This window comes from Alosa pseudoharengus, unplaced genomic scaffold (assembly GCF_046254945.1).
Source record: "Alosa pseudoharengus isolate Yale_2024_CS ecotype anadromous, Long Island Sound unplaced genomic scaffold, YU_APseudo_1.1 YU_APseudo_1.1_scf_22, whole genome shotgun sequence".
Lineage (NCBI taxonomy): Eukaryota > Metazoa > Chordata > Actinopteri > Clupeiformes > Clupeidae > Alosa > Alosa pseudoharengus.
In genome coordinates this window covers 28,835,305-28,848,200 of record NW_027468680.1, presented here as the reverse complement: position 1 = coordinate 28,848,200, position 12,896 = coordinate 28,835,305, and positions in this window count along the sequence as shown.

The following is a 12,896-nucleotide window of genomic DNA, read 5'->3' as shown; positions in this document are numbered from 1 at the left end:
GCAAACAGCAGCTCCAAAGCAGAGTGGAGTATCAGTGGCCTACATGCTGGGGCCGGGAAGAGTAATTACTGGCATGGGCCACTCATTTAAAAGGTCTGCTAGAAAGCAGACATTTCCACTATGAGGACAGTGTGAATTTTTCTTGTTTTTTTTCTAGACCATAACTCCGCTTTCTTAAAAACAACCATCCATAGATTAAATATTGAAGGGTAAGGGGGGATTTTTTTGCTGAAGTTCAAATATCTTCAGAGAACTTTCTTGGCGCTTCAGTATAATGTGCTCCCATGGTTCAACCTTTGCTTTGAGGAAAAGTTGACCAAAGTCCCAGTGCATTGCAATGCATCTGTTACCCTTCAAAGCAGAATGTGATATTCCTAAAAAAAAAGTACAATAATAAAAAGCAAAAAATTGTAGCTTTAATGATGTCGACTGGGTATTCTTTGTGTTACCAAACGTATGACATACTACCCACCACTGTAACTCAAACTGCTATTGCACCACAACAAGTTTTTGGGCGCTTTGCAAATTTCTGTGGCTGGAAAAAAAATATTGATACACTGGAGTTCAGACAGATGTGAGTGCAGTCTGATCTAGCTCATATCTCATATATTTGAATCATTAGAACAAATGCAATTTATGACCGTGAGAACAAATGCAAATCTGTGCATGTTTAATTTTTTATATTTCCTGACACACAAATAATTCGATTGGGAATGGTAGAATAAGTTTGGAACTGGAAGATCATTTTTTACTCTGAATTTCAGAGTCAGTTTAAACAAGTGACAATGTGTGTTGTTTGTCTATAGAACTTCAATACCTGAATGTCATATCAGTTTATAAGTAGAAAATACACACAGTATGAACATGCAATACTGTGTATATTCACCTCTTTAAACTTGTGACTAAACACTGAGTCTCCTCTGAAACAGCCTCTAGCTAAATACATTATTCAGTTTCTGCTCACCTCGCTTCAGCCTGCTCTCTCAATCTGATTGCTGGTTTCCTTTCCAATGGACTAATAATGTTCACCCCTGTTGTGCAGCAATAAAAACACAATTATGGAAGGTTATAGAGGTGAGATGAAAAAAGAAACAAAGGCAATAAGGTTTGCTGACTTGTTTGAATATAGTCGAAAAGAGGACAATTCTTTGGAAGGTTTTTAAACCTGTAATATCTTGTAAATGGCCAGAATGTATTACAGATTATATATATTTATGATTTGTTATTATTATCAATAATTTGTATATGTTATTTGTTATACCAACATATATGTTTTAGAAATGGTCTAGTTAAACGTGAGGTGCAACAGTATTTCCACTGTCTCCATCCTAGTCTGTCAAAGGATCTGAACTGTCAGATGTGATGATGAATCTTGTCTGTGCAGCACTTGAACTTCGAGCCCTCCCCTGTGTGATACCACAACACCCAGAACATTCTTAGAAGGAGGATCACATCAGCTCACAAGTCACCCACCTCTCCATCAACAAGGCACGAGCAACACACACTGTATTCCACACACTGCATTCTTGGCATCTGTTTACCCTCCTCAGATGAAGCACATTGTGTGTGTGTGTGTGTGTGTGTGTGTGTGTGTAATCTCCTGATTCCTGACACGGGCACTCCACGCTCTTTTACCCACGATGCAATATTTATAATCGCTGCCCCACCTAATGCTTCTCCTGCAGAAAAGTCAAAGGACCGTCTCTCAAGACCCACAACAGTGGGTTTCTTTGAGCTGGGCAGCAGCTATTGACATTCATTTTTAAGCATCCATTTGAAATTGGCCTTTGGGGAGGTTGGTAGTTTGATGTTAAAAGGCTACTTGATGAGTCATAGCTGAGATTGATTACCTGTCTTTGATGTAAAATCAATATTGTTTTCACATGGCCAGGTTAACTGAGGTGGCTGAGCCTGTGAGGTCTCTGACATGCAATTACAGAACATCCCATTTTAAATAGATACCTGTGTTTGTATTTAAATTTATATTTGACAGCGGCAGCCTTAAGTTTATCGTAGAAGCAGGGCTGAGTAATCACCATCTGTTCCATAAAAAAGGCCTCAAATCATGTCCAATTAGCATGCACATGTGCACAAATGCACACACGCACTCACACACGCATGCACGCACGCACACACATACACACACAAAATAACATGCACACACAGTGGCAATAACAACCATGGATCATGGTCACACACCTCACTTTTGTCACGTTATGTAGATCAGTTGGAAGAAAAGTGATCACAGATCTATGTGATGCCACGATAACTGAATGAGTCATTTACCGGTCACAATCTGTTTACATCCTGATATGTGATATAGTTGACATAGTGGGGGAGATGATGGTTCTCCCATCTCTCATTTCAGAGTACTGGTCATCATGTGTTGTGTGCACTGTGCTACATGCTGTAAAAGGACATTGTTATTGTCAGTGCATGTTTGTGTTACCCTTTTACCAATTCTTCTAAAAAGTTTGAAGAAAAAGTTTGAGTGCAAAACGAGGAAAATAAATAAAACAGGACAAGCAAGCTCTTATCAGAGAGGAGTCCATTTTTATATGCATACGTATTTGGCTCTGAGTGTCCACCACAGTTTCTTCATGACTTGCAGATGTATTATTTCACTGAAGCGTGACAAAGCTAGGAAATATCACAAACTGAGGAAACACACATGCCACAGGGGTTCTTTCATTACTTGTGTGTATCTCTACCAGAGTCTTTTGCACTTTTCTCATTTAACATTTAAAATATATGAAATGTTGTGGCTTGGTTAATGTCACTCCCCAAAGGCCTGAGACAGTTGTCACTACTGTCTGCTGCGCATTTTTTCTTGGCCAGTTTTGTGGACTGAACAGCCCCCCCAAAAATAGCCTACTATTTCATATAAATGAACATGTCCAAGGCTCCAGTGCCCCGAGGATGTTAAAGACCTACACTTTTATGTGCAGAGAGAGCTGGAGCGAGAGACGCGATTGATGTTTACCTAACAGGGCATACATACACTAACATTTTATCTTTAAAGCTGCTCAGTAACATGTGGGTGTAACTCACTGACACTGAAGGCAGAGTCCTCACACACACATATATATATATATAAGATGCTACAAGATGCTATAGAAGATGCTACATAATGGAAAATGTATAATCTTGCAACAGATTTAGTAAAAGGTAGACATCCATAACTAATACATGATAATCTGAAGCATTACAATGTTGAAATGTGCACAAAACATACCAGTGACTCAAATTCATTTCTGGTCTTTAGTAAGTGATTTGTCATGATCTTGTCAAGGGGTTATTGCTTCTTTCATAGCTGTCGCCCCAAGGGCTAATCTCAAATGGATTCATTTTTTATGCCTCCTCTGCCTCAGCATTGTCTTTTGGCAAAATGTGTGTGAAATGGTGTGTGAAAATGATGTCTTATACAGGTGCAGTATGTGTTTGCAACCAAAGTGGCATGTCATTTGTCATGTAGATGTAGTACAGAGAAATGACATGTCGGAGTCAGTTGCCTCCCGGTAGTAGTACAGGGGTTTAGCATCCTCTGACCACTGTGGGCAGCATTACTGAGGCCCAAGGGATCATGATCAAAGGGCTTATCTTGATCAAAGGAGGCAATCAGTGCAGGACGATCGGGCACAGGGCCGTGTAATCATCTGCTCCATGAAAAGGCCTTAAATCATGTACAATTACTTAGACATACACATCACAGAGAGAGAGAGAGGGAGAGAGAGCGATAGAGAGAGAGAGTGACATTTAACTCTGTGCACATACAGTATGTCAAAGGCAATCTCTGGTCACCTCTCTAATTGTGATTGTCAGGATATGTAGATCAGTCAGGGAGGAAAGGGATCACTGCCGGCTATGTGATGCCACATGACATTATTTACCTGTGCCTCAGAGAACACCTCCCCTAGGGTTGTTATCTCCTTCATTTGTGCCATTGTCCTGGTCCTATGAATGATGACATATTTTGTTTGTTTGGATCCCACTCACAAGAATTAAGTCAAGGAGGTGCTTCATCAACTGTGAGGAACCAGAGAAGCTGACCTTTTGTTGGGTTCAAACTAACACACACACACACACACACACACACACACACACACACACACACACACACACACACACACACACACACACACACACACACACACACACACACACACACACACACACACACACACACACACACACACACACACACACACACACACACACACACACACACACACACACACACACACACACACACACACAGACATGAAACAGGGTCAAGGTGTGTTAGATTTTGTTAGGTGTTATGTTACAGACAGGAGGCCCAAGCCCCAAGTCTCCTTCTGGAGACAACCCAGTCAGCTCCGTGTGTGCACATTTTCTGTCTCTGCCCAAATGAGTGAGTATAATCTCTGAAATGTAATATGATATGAGGGAAATCATACAAATGTTTAATACATGATAATCATATATTTATTTTCACATTTGCTGTAGCATTGAAACTCTCTGAAAGATGCGTGGGAAAGCACAGAGAGTTATTTACTAGTTCTTCTATGATGACTTTCTCCATATAACATGAAGTCATGAAGACATTTGACATGAAGTCCCAGCATTTGTCATAAATCACCAAAGTTATACTAGACTGCAGTCTCCTAAGGGTGCGCATCAGCTGTGAAATACCCTCATCTGCATCCTATCTGCTGTGTGCCATGACTGTAGAGGGGAGGGGAGGGGAGGGAGGAGGTGATTAGCATCGTGAGGCTCAGGTGGCGGGTTTACACAGGCGGATCAGACCACAACAGTAGGCACATTTCTAAGCGTAGCCAAAAACAAAATGAGAGTGGAAATAAGCCACTGTTCTACAGCACTAAGACTCTTAATGGGGTGATGAACTTTATCTTCGAGCGATCACTCCGCTATTAAGAACTCCACGTTCAGCCCTGGCTCACGTTAAGCATCTATAAATCAAACGATAGGGGGAACAAGAGAGACCTGGAGGTTGTTCAGTAGTAAATTGGCTGTGACATGACATGACTTCGCAAGCTTTTTCCAAATGGATCACACTGAGTAGAACAGTGTGTAATGAGGAGGCCTGGATACTTGGCTATGGATTTAAACAGCATGTTCCCTCCCCTTCAGAGCCTGTGGTTTTATATAATGGTGTAAACTGGAGCAGAATTAACTATGTCATTTTAGGAGCAATGTGATGCTCTGGTGTATTGAAATGACATTGTTTCCCCAGATGCACTGTGGACCAGACTGTAGCACAGAACAAATAGAAACACAGTCACATGAAGAACAACAACATTATTCAAATCATAAGGTGGAAAGAGCAATGACAATGTAATTTACAGTGGACCAAGACGTGCTATGTGCAGTTAATGTAGAAAAATAAAACACTTCAGAGACCAACAAAATGACAAAAGAAAAATAAAAGATAATTCATGTGTTATAACACCCATGTGCATTCTCTGTATCTTGTTTCTTGATGCCATCTGTAGCATAAAAAAACCTGCAAATGTATGAGGAATAATGCATAAGACTATTGAGAATTTGCACTATTCTCTCAATATCACATTATTGCTGCAGGCATTTTTTATTTTCTAACATCTACATTCTATATCGTTAAGGGACATCATTTTCTCTAGGTTTCTGCGTGAACTTTACAAGGCGAACAGTTTTTTCCTGCACACTGCTGTTGGAGAGGAGTTAAATTACAGTGCACACTGCACACACACACATCTTCACAAAGTTGCACACCGTCTAATAAACGTCTGCATTGTTCTCCAGCCTGTAAGTCTGACTAATTATTATGATCAGGCCAGCAACACATCAGCCTCCTGAGCACACAAAGATTACACTCTAACTGCTCTTGGTTTGCGCTATTCATAATTCACCATATACTAATTCTGCCTTCCATCAACATATCTTCCACAATGCTATACTCAAGGTTGATGCCCTTCTCATTGTGAGATTTATGGAGTTTAATAACATTCTAAATGAGCATTTAACCCAATTTAGCCTCCCTACATTCTACTGCTGCGTGTGTATATGTGCACACGGGTCATGCATATCCATGAGTGGTGTACGCCGTAATGAGATTTCAACAAGCAGATGATACCTGCAGATGAATCACAGGGCGAGATTACAAATGAGGCGACAGGAGCTGGGGTCCAAGAAGACGCATCTCGGCATCACTGCATCACCGCAGCAACCAGGAGCTAGAGAGGATGGATTTGAGTCATCTGGGCATGATGTTGGCGGCGGCAGTTGCGTGGAAGGGGAAAGAGAGATGATGAGCCGGGTCACTCGTCAAGGTCGTTGGGATGAGATTTAAAGTGGAGGATTTAGTTCGTTAAGGGCTTCGGGGACTTCAGGCGCTTGAGGGACCAATTCCTTAAATCACATTTTCGCTCACAAACAACACTGTGAGAGCCGTCGATTTGGAACCCAATTTAAGGTGAACATAAACTCTGCAATGGCTGTGATTAATGTGGTAGTTGTGCCCTCAGTGCTCTAGGAGAATGTAGCATGGATGCACAGTGTGTGTGTGTGTGTGAGTGAGTGACAGAGACAGAGAGAGAGAGAGAGAGAGAGAGAGAGAGAGAGAGAGAGAGAGAGAGAGAGAGAGAGAGCATGTTCCATGGCGAAGTGACACTCTCAGGGAATGGTGCCATCGCCATCTGACTGGGCCCATACGATAATCTCATTAATTCATTGGGTGTCTATGAATAAATAAGTGCTGGAGGGGAGAGAGGAGGTGGGAAGCAGTTGGGGGGAGCGTCTGCCTGGGAGGCTAGCAGTGAACATGCTGCTCGGCCCGTCACCTGCGCCTGGTATTAATTAAGGGCACCATAGTAATTATTATTAATCTGACTCACAATGATCTTCACAGAGACTCCTCTCTTGTAGGCAACTAAGGCGAGAGGAGTCATGTTACTCACAGTTCCTGCGGCAAGACCCCACTGACCGTAGCCATGGACCATGAGAACAAGAGCTAAACAAGTAAAGGCATTTGATGAGCTTCCCTTCTTACTGGGTGATACAATCATGTTTCCATGAGGAGTTGATGGGTATCCACTCATGGAAATTAGGCCATATATTAAACAGAGGATATGCCATAGAGTATAGAGTAGTATAATTTATACTTATCGTTATGCATTTCCTTCCTCGGTTTCTCCTACTGTCACTTTGTCTTCAGTTCTTTCTTTTTTCTCACTCAGATATATATCATGTCACAGTCAGATATTTAACATACACAAACCGGGTGGGTTTTATAGACCTGGTGGGAGTTCTCCAGCCTACAACAAATCTGTTCCCCACTCCCAGTGGTACCTTGTCATCTGACAGACATCACCACCACAAAGTGGATCTGTCAGGCAACATACAGTGTGCCAATTAAGGGTGAGTCCCTTGGTAGAGCAAGTGGTGGATTGCACCTTCGGAGACTCCAGCTCCTGTCGCAGAAACAAATCTCCAGGTGCAGAAACCAACTTTGATGTGCATGAGATTACTCCCTCACCTGTCAGTCAATTCAACGGGAACTTGAACGAGGAACGCAACAAGGGCCTGTGGAAGAGGAGCCACTTCTCAGAAATCTTCCTGGATATTCACCGAGCAGCTAAATAAGTCAGACAGCTGCTGCTATGTTTCTACCACCCTCTTCTGTAGCTGCTGAACCTCAGGATATTTGAGATATTATGCATAATCTTAGGTAAAGTTCACCTGACATTACCGCATGTGTCGCTTCGAGAATTTAATCTTCCAGAGGTCTCTCTTGGATGCTGACCTCATCAACCCCACAAGCGCGGTGAAGCCACAGACGAAATAGTGGAGTGGCTGAGTTGCGCTCCGCTAGTATAACAAGAGATATATTTCCTCACAAACTACAAGCTAATGCACACACGCAACACACAGATAGACAGACAGACTGACTGACTGACAGACACAGAGACACACACACACACACACAGGAAACAAGTGAGTTCACGAGTTTGTGCCTGCTGTGCTCTTGTTCCATTGATGGCAGAAACTATATTGAAAACCACAGGCAGTCGTCGGTGAGGTTTGAATGGAAAGCGCAAGAGCTGAGTGCAGACAGCTAACTGTGACATTGTGCTGTGACCTTTTATAGGGTCCGTCCACCTCGCATGTCCTGCTCAGCTTGAATTATAGCATTCATTGACCTCCCCTCCTCCACACCACTTCCCTCTTTCTTTCTTTCTGTTTTTTGTCTCTCACTCCTTCTCCCCACTAGACTCCAGGTACACCAGTCTTCGGCGTACTGCTGAGCTGAAAATGACAGTGACAAATCTTTTGAAAGCAGCGGAGAAAAAACACAGAAAAAGATTCTGTGGTGGTGAGTGGTCGAGGGGGCCATTTTATGTACCACCCTATATTTATAGAGAGCTTTGACATCAATAATACATCAGGTCTAAAATAGGCGGCAGCAGGCAATGTGGTTTCTGTCTTTACAGTCAACTATGAAGTGAATTCTGAAACAATGTGAGTCCCCTTATCAAATCAGCATTCACCAGCCTTTCAAATTTGTCCTTCAGATTACATTGTCACATTTAATGAGAATATTCAATATCTGACTTTGAAGAAGTCAAGTTAATTAGCCAGTGTAATTTTGAATTGATAAGTTTCTTTAAAATGGAAAAACAAATGCTCATGTTTCATCATTAGAAACACCTTGCTTATGATGAGATGGAAAAAGGCTGATGTTAATGGCTGTTAGGTAAGGGACAAGACTGTATTCAGGCTGCCAGTATGACACTTCAGTTCAGTGAAACAGCTCGTTCATTTTTTAAACCACCAACTCACCACCACTGTAGATGCATCAAGAAACATTCACTCAGGAAGTTCAGAAGAGAGGGTGACTTTGACCTTTCCCAGGCATTTTTGAGTGGAGGTAAAGTGGATGCTAGCAGCCTGGGTCTTTGTGGAGAGGCCCAGCAGGAAACATGGTCTCTAATGGGATCCTGCAGATAGCACCTCTCTTCTGTGGCACGCATCCCCCAGCAATACATCAGCCTCCAAAGGACAGCGCTCCGCATCCCGGCCCAGGAGGCAATTTCCTAAACCCGTTACGGAGTGCGCTCCTCTCGGAGAGGCAACCTTTTCCCAGGCCCCGGTGGCCCGCCTACCTGAGAGGGAACAAATGGTCATGGCCTTATCTGCTGCAAGGGATCCAGACGGGTAATTAAGACCTTATCGAGCTCCCCAGGAGCGGTGAGCGGAGCGGCGGGTAAGGAGTGCAGTCAATCGCCCACTGGCATCAGGGACAGAACAGGAAACGGGAGGGGGGTGATAGTAGCGGAGGGGGAGAGAGGTCTGATATAGGCAGGTGGGTGGGTGACTCAACAGAATATCAAACATCTAAGATTGAGTTTCAGCAGTGAGGAGGAGCAGGAGCACCAAGCTCAACATGATTCACATTTACAGTCGTGTTTATTTTTTTGAATCTTTCGCATCACAAAATGTAATATCATCTAAAGAGAATATATTAGTTTGATATTATACAAGTTTTGATATTAATGAAGAATTACTGTGAAAAATAAAGCTGACATGTAATTTGCAGCCTTGTTGAGAGCATCCTTAAGTTTTGCACTTGTAATTTTGTCAGACTATGGTGAATGCACAACAGACGATGAAGTGATACAGTAATAATGTTACTTGGGAACACCCATATCAAACATGTTTATGATGACAGAGCGGCCTTAGACCACCACCGTGCCACACTACTTTTATATTTTATATTGTTCAAGATTATATTGTTCTGATAGATTTTCTTATTTGATGTACCATTTCTACTACCTAAAAGATCTGCCTGGCAGAGATGACAGTGAGAATTAATCTACCATTGTTTTGTGGTTGTGGGATAGCGGTCATGCCATTAATGAAGTCTAATTTCTAACTTCAAGCTCGGTGGCAAACAACTGCCTATACAGCGTTAGAAATGAGTATTGAATGCGTCAACATTTTTTTTCAGTAAGAATACTTCCAGTGAGGCTATTTCCATGACATTTTCACCATTAGTAGACATTAGTATTAACTCAGGTAATCCCACCCATATAAAATTATGCCTCCACCTCCAAACTTCACTGTTGGTATGTTTTTTTTTGGGTGATGTACAGTGCCATTTCTCCTCCAAACATGGTGATTATGACATCCAAAAAGTTTGATTTTGCTCTCGCCTGACCAGACTACATTCTCTCAATATTTCATAGACTTGTCCAAATGGTGTGAAGTAAACTTTAAACAAGCTTCGACAGTTTTTCTTTAGTAATGGAGTCATGTGGGGTAAGCGTGCACAGAGGCCATGGCGGTGGAGTGCATTGCCTATGATTTACTCTCTAACAATTGTACCTGCTGCCTCCAAGTCTTTATAAAGCTTTCTCCAAGTGGTCCTCGGCTCTTGGGCTACTCTTCTGACTTCCTGGTCATAATCTCTGATGCAGTGATGTTCTTTCCACTTGCAGATAATAGACCTCTGAAGTTCGCCTACATAAAAGAACCAAAACGGCCATCTTTGCCCATATAAGGAGCTCCGGTTATTAATTGAAGCTAACTACCTATGGCAAGTTGCATTGCAAGTTAGCTCTGGGGTAGCAAAAATCAAAGTGTGCCGCCTTCACGTACTGGAGATCACAATATCCACTCTAAGGCAGAGGACAAAAGTGTGTTCAGGAAAACGTCTGCAAGTTGCATTGCAAGTTATTACGGAGCCCTAGAGGTGTCATCGCAAAATGTTTTGCATGTTGAGAGAATGTGCGCTCGTTTTACTAAATTGTGCTCACGTTTAACTGTGCACTCGTTTTACTAAATCGTACGCTCGTTTTACTAAATTGTGCGCTCGGTTTACTAAATCGTGTGCACAATTTATTATATTGTGCTCTCGTTTTACTATAGTGTGCGCTCATTTTACTAAATTGAGCTCTCGTTTTAAGCATAGTAAAACGAAGGCACAATTTATTAAACGAGTGCACCATTTACTAAAACGAGGGCACGATTTACTTAAACGAGGGCACGATTTATTAAAACGAGAGCACAATTTGTGAACATGGTTATAGAACATTGTGTGCACGATCAACTTAAACGTGGCCACAATTTGTAAAACGTGCACTCAATATTGTCTTGACACATGTAGCCTAAACATGAGCACATTATAGTATATTCGAGATCTCGATCTACTAAAACGCACCCACGAATAATTAAAACGTGGGCTCGAAGAAATTAAATTGTGTGCACAAAAATGTAGTGTGGTGTCAAGGGGTATCCCCAGGAATGACATCGGGAGGTGTGTCGCTTGTAGTGAGGTAGGGGAATCTCATTGATTGCAGTGCACCTGGATATAGCCCTGTTAGGTAGGCTATAGGTGGAGAGGTGGGAGAGCAGATGATTGTGTGTGTTTGCACAAGCCCCTTGCCATCTTCGTCCAGCTGAATGTTTTCCGAAGTTTTGAGTGTTTGTTGAGGTCCAAGTTTATGCAGAGCTGTGGTGTTTATCGCGAACGGTGTGAGCTATAGCGAGTGAGAAGCTGAGCATCGTTTACGCCACTGTTTATGTCTCCCGTTTCATAGTCCGTATCAAAGCTTACCTTGTTGTGTGCATCATATCGGTGTGCGGGTGGGTTATATGGCGAGGCCCATCGGGCGCTAGAGGGAACCTTGTATTGGGTGGGTATAGGCTACTACTAATACGCAGTAGCCTTTGTACCAACAGCAGTAGGTCTACGTGTTGTAATTGTTTGGAAGCTTGTCGCTGTGTGTGCTTCGATTGCCTTAGACCTCATAGGCTTTAGTCAACAATCCAAGAGGTAGTGGAAACCGGTCATTACAACAGAGCCCGAGTAGCCTATGTAGCCTAGTAGAATTTCCCCATTATGGGTCTCCATAGCTTGCGGTTGACACCACAGGTGCCCCTGCTACAAAGAGTATTCCGCTATAAACCATCCTGACCACCTAAAGGCTTTAATTAGCTGCGGTTATCGTCACATTACCAATATGAACTGTCGCAGACAGCTGTAGGCCTAGTCCAATACAAGGTAACACGAAGTTGCCACCACAGCACAGCGAGCAGTGAGAAAATGTCGGGAATTACTAAATGTGAGCACGAAATACATATTTCTAGAGCTCAAATTAGGCCAACGGGGTCACGTTTTATTAATTCGAGGGCTCAATTAAAGGAAAACGTGCTCAAGTTTTATTTTTTCGAGGGCTCAATTAAAGGAAAACGTGCTCACAAATTATCACGACCAGAAAAAATATAACTTATTTTCAGACTTTTTCATCCCCGCGAGAGTTTAAAAGATGCGATAATTCAAAATCCCCATGTTATTTTCCCATAGGAAAAATCGCCAGATAGGATGTCAAAGATGGCAGGTTTTTTGTAGATAGATACTTTATTGATCCCCAGGGGAAATTCAGGGTCTCAGCAGCATACAGACAACACAAACACATTCTTTAACAGCAGAAAGAGTAATTAAAGTATATAATATAAAACCACAACTAAGCAATAAGGACAGTAGAAGATAAAGAATATGCTAAATATACTAAAATACAAATTATACTAACACTTAATCTAAATCAATTCTAAAAAACAGTATCCACATAGTGGTGATTAATCAATCAGAGGCGCTTGCAATGACTGCAGGGACTGAGCCTGCGATTCTCTGTGCATAGTAAGGTAAGGTAAGGTGCTCTGTGTGAATGAGTGTCATGGTGATAGTGCAATGGTGATAGTGGTCATGGTCATAGTGCAAATGAGTAAGTCCAACAGTGCAACAATGCAGAAATAAAGTAAAGTAAAGTCTATATATCTATATATTTAACTATTTTAAGAAAAGGTATAAGTGTGGCCACAGTTCGGCTTTGGCATGGAGGGAGGGGTTGCATATG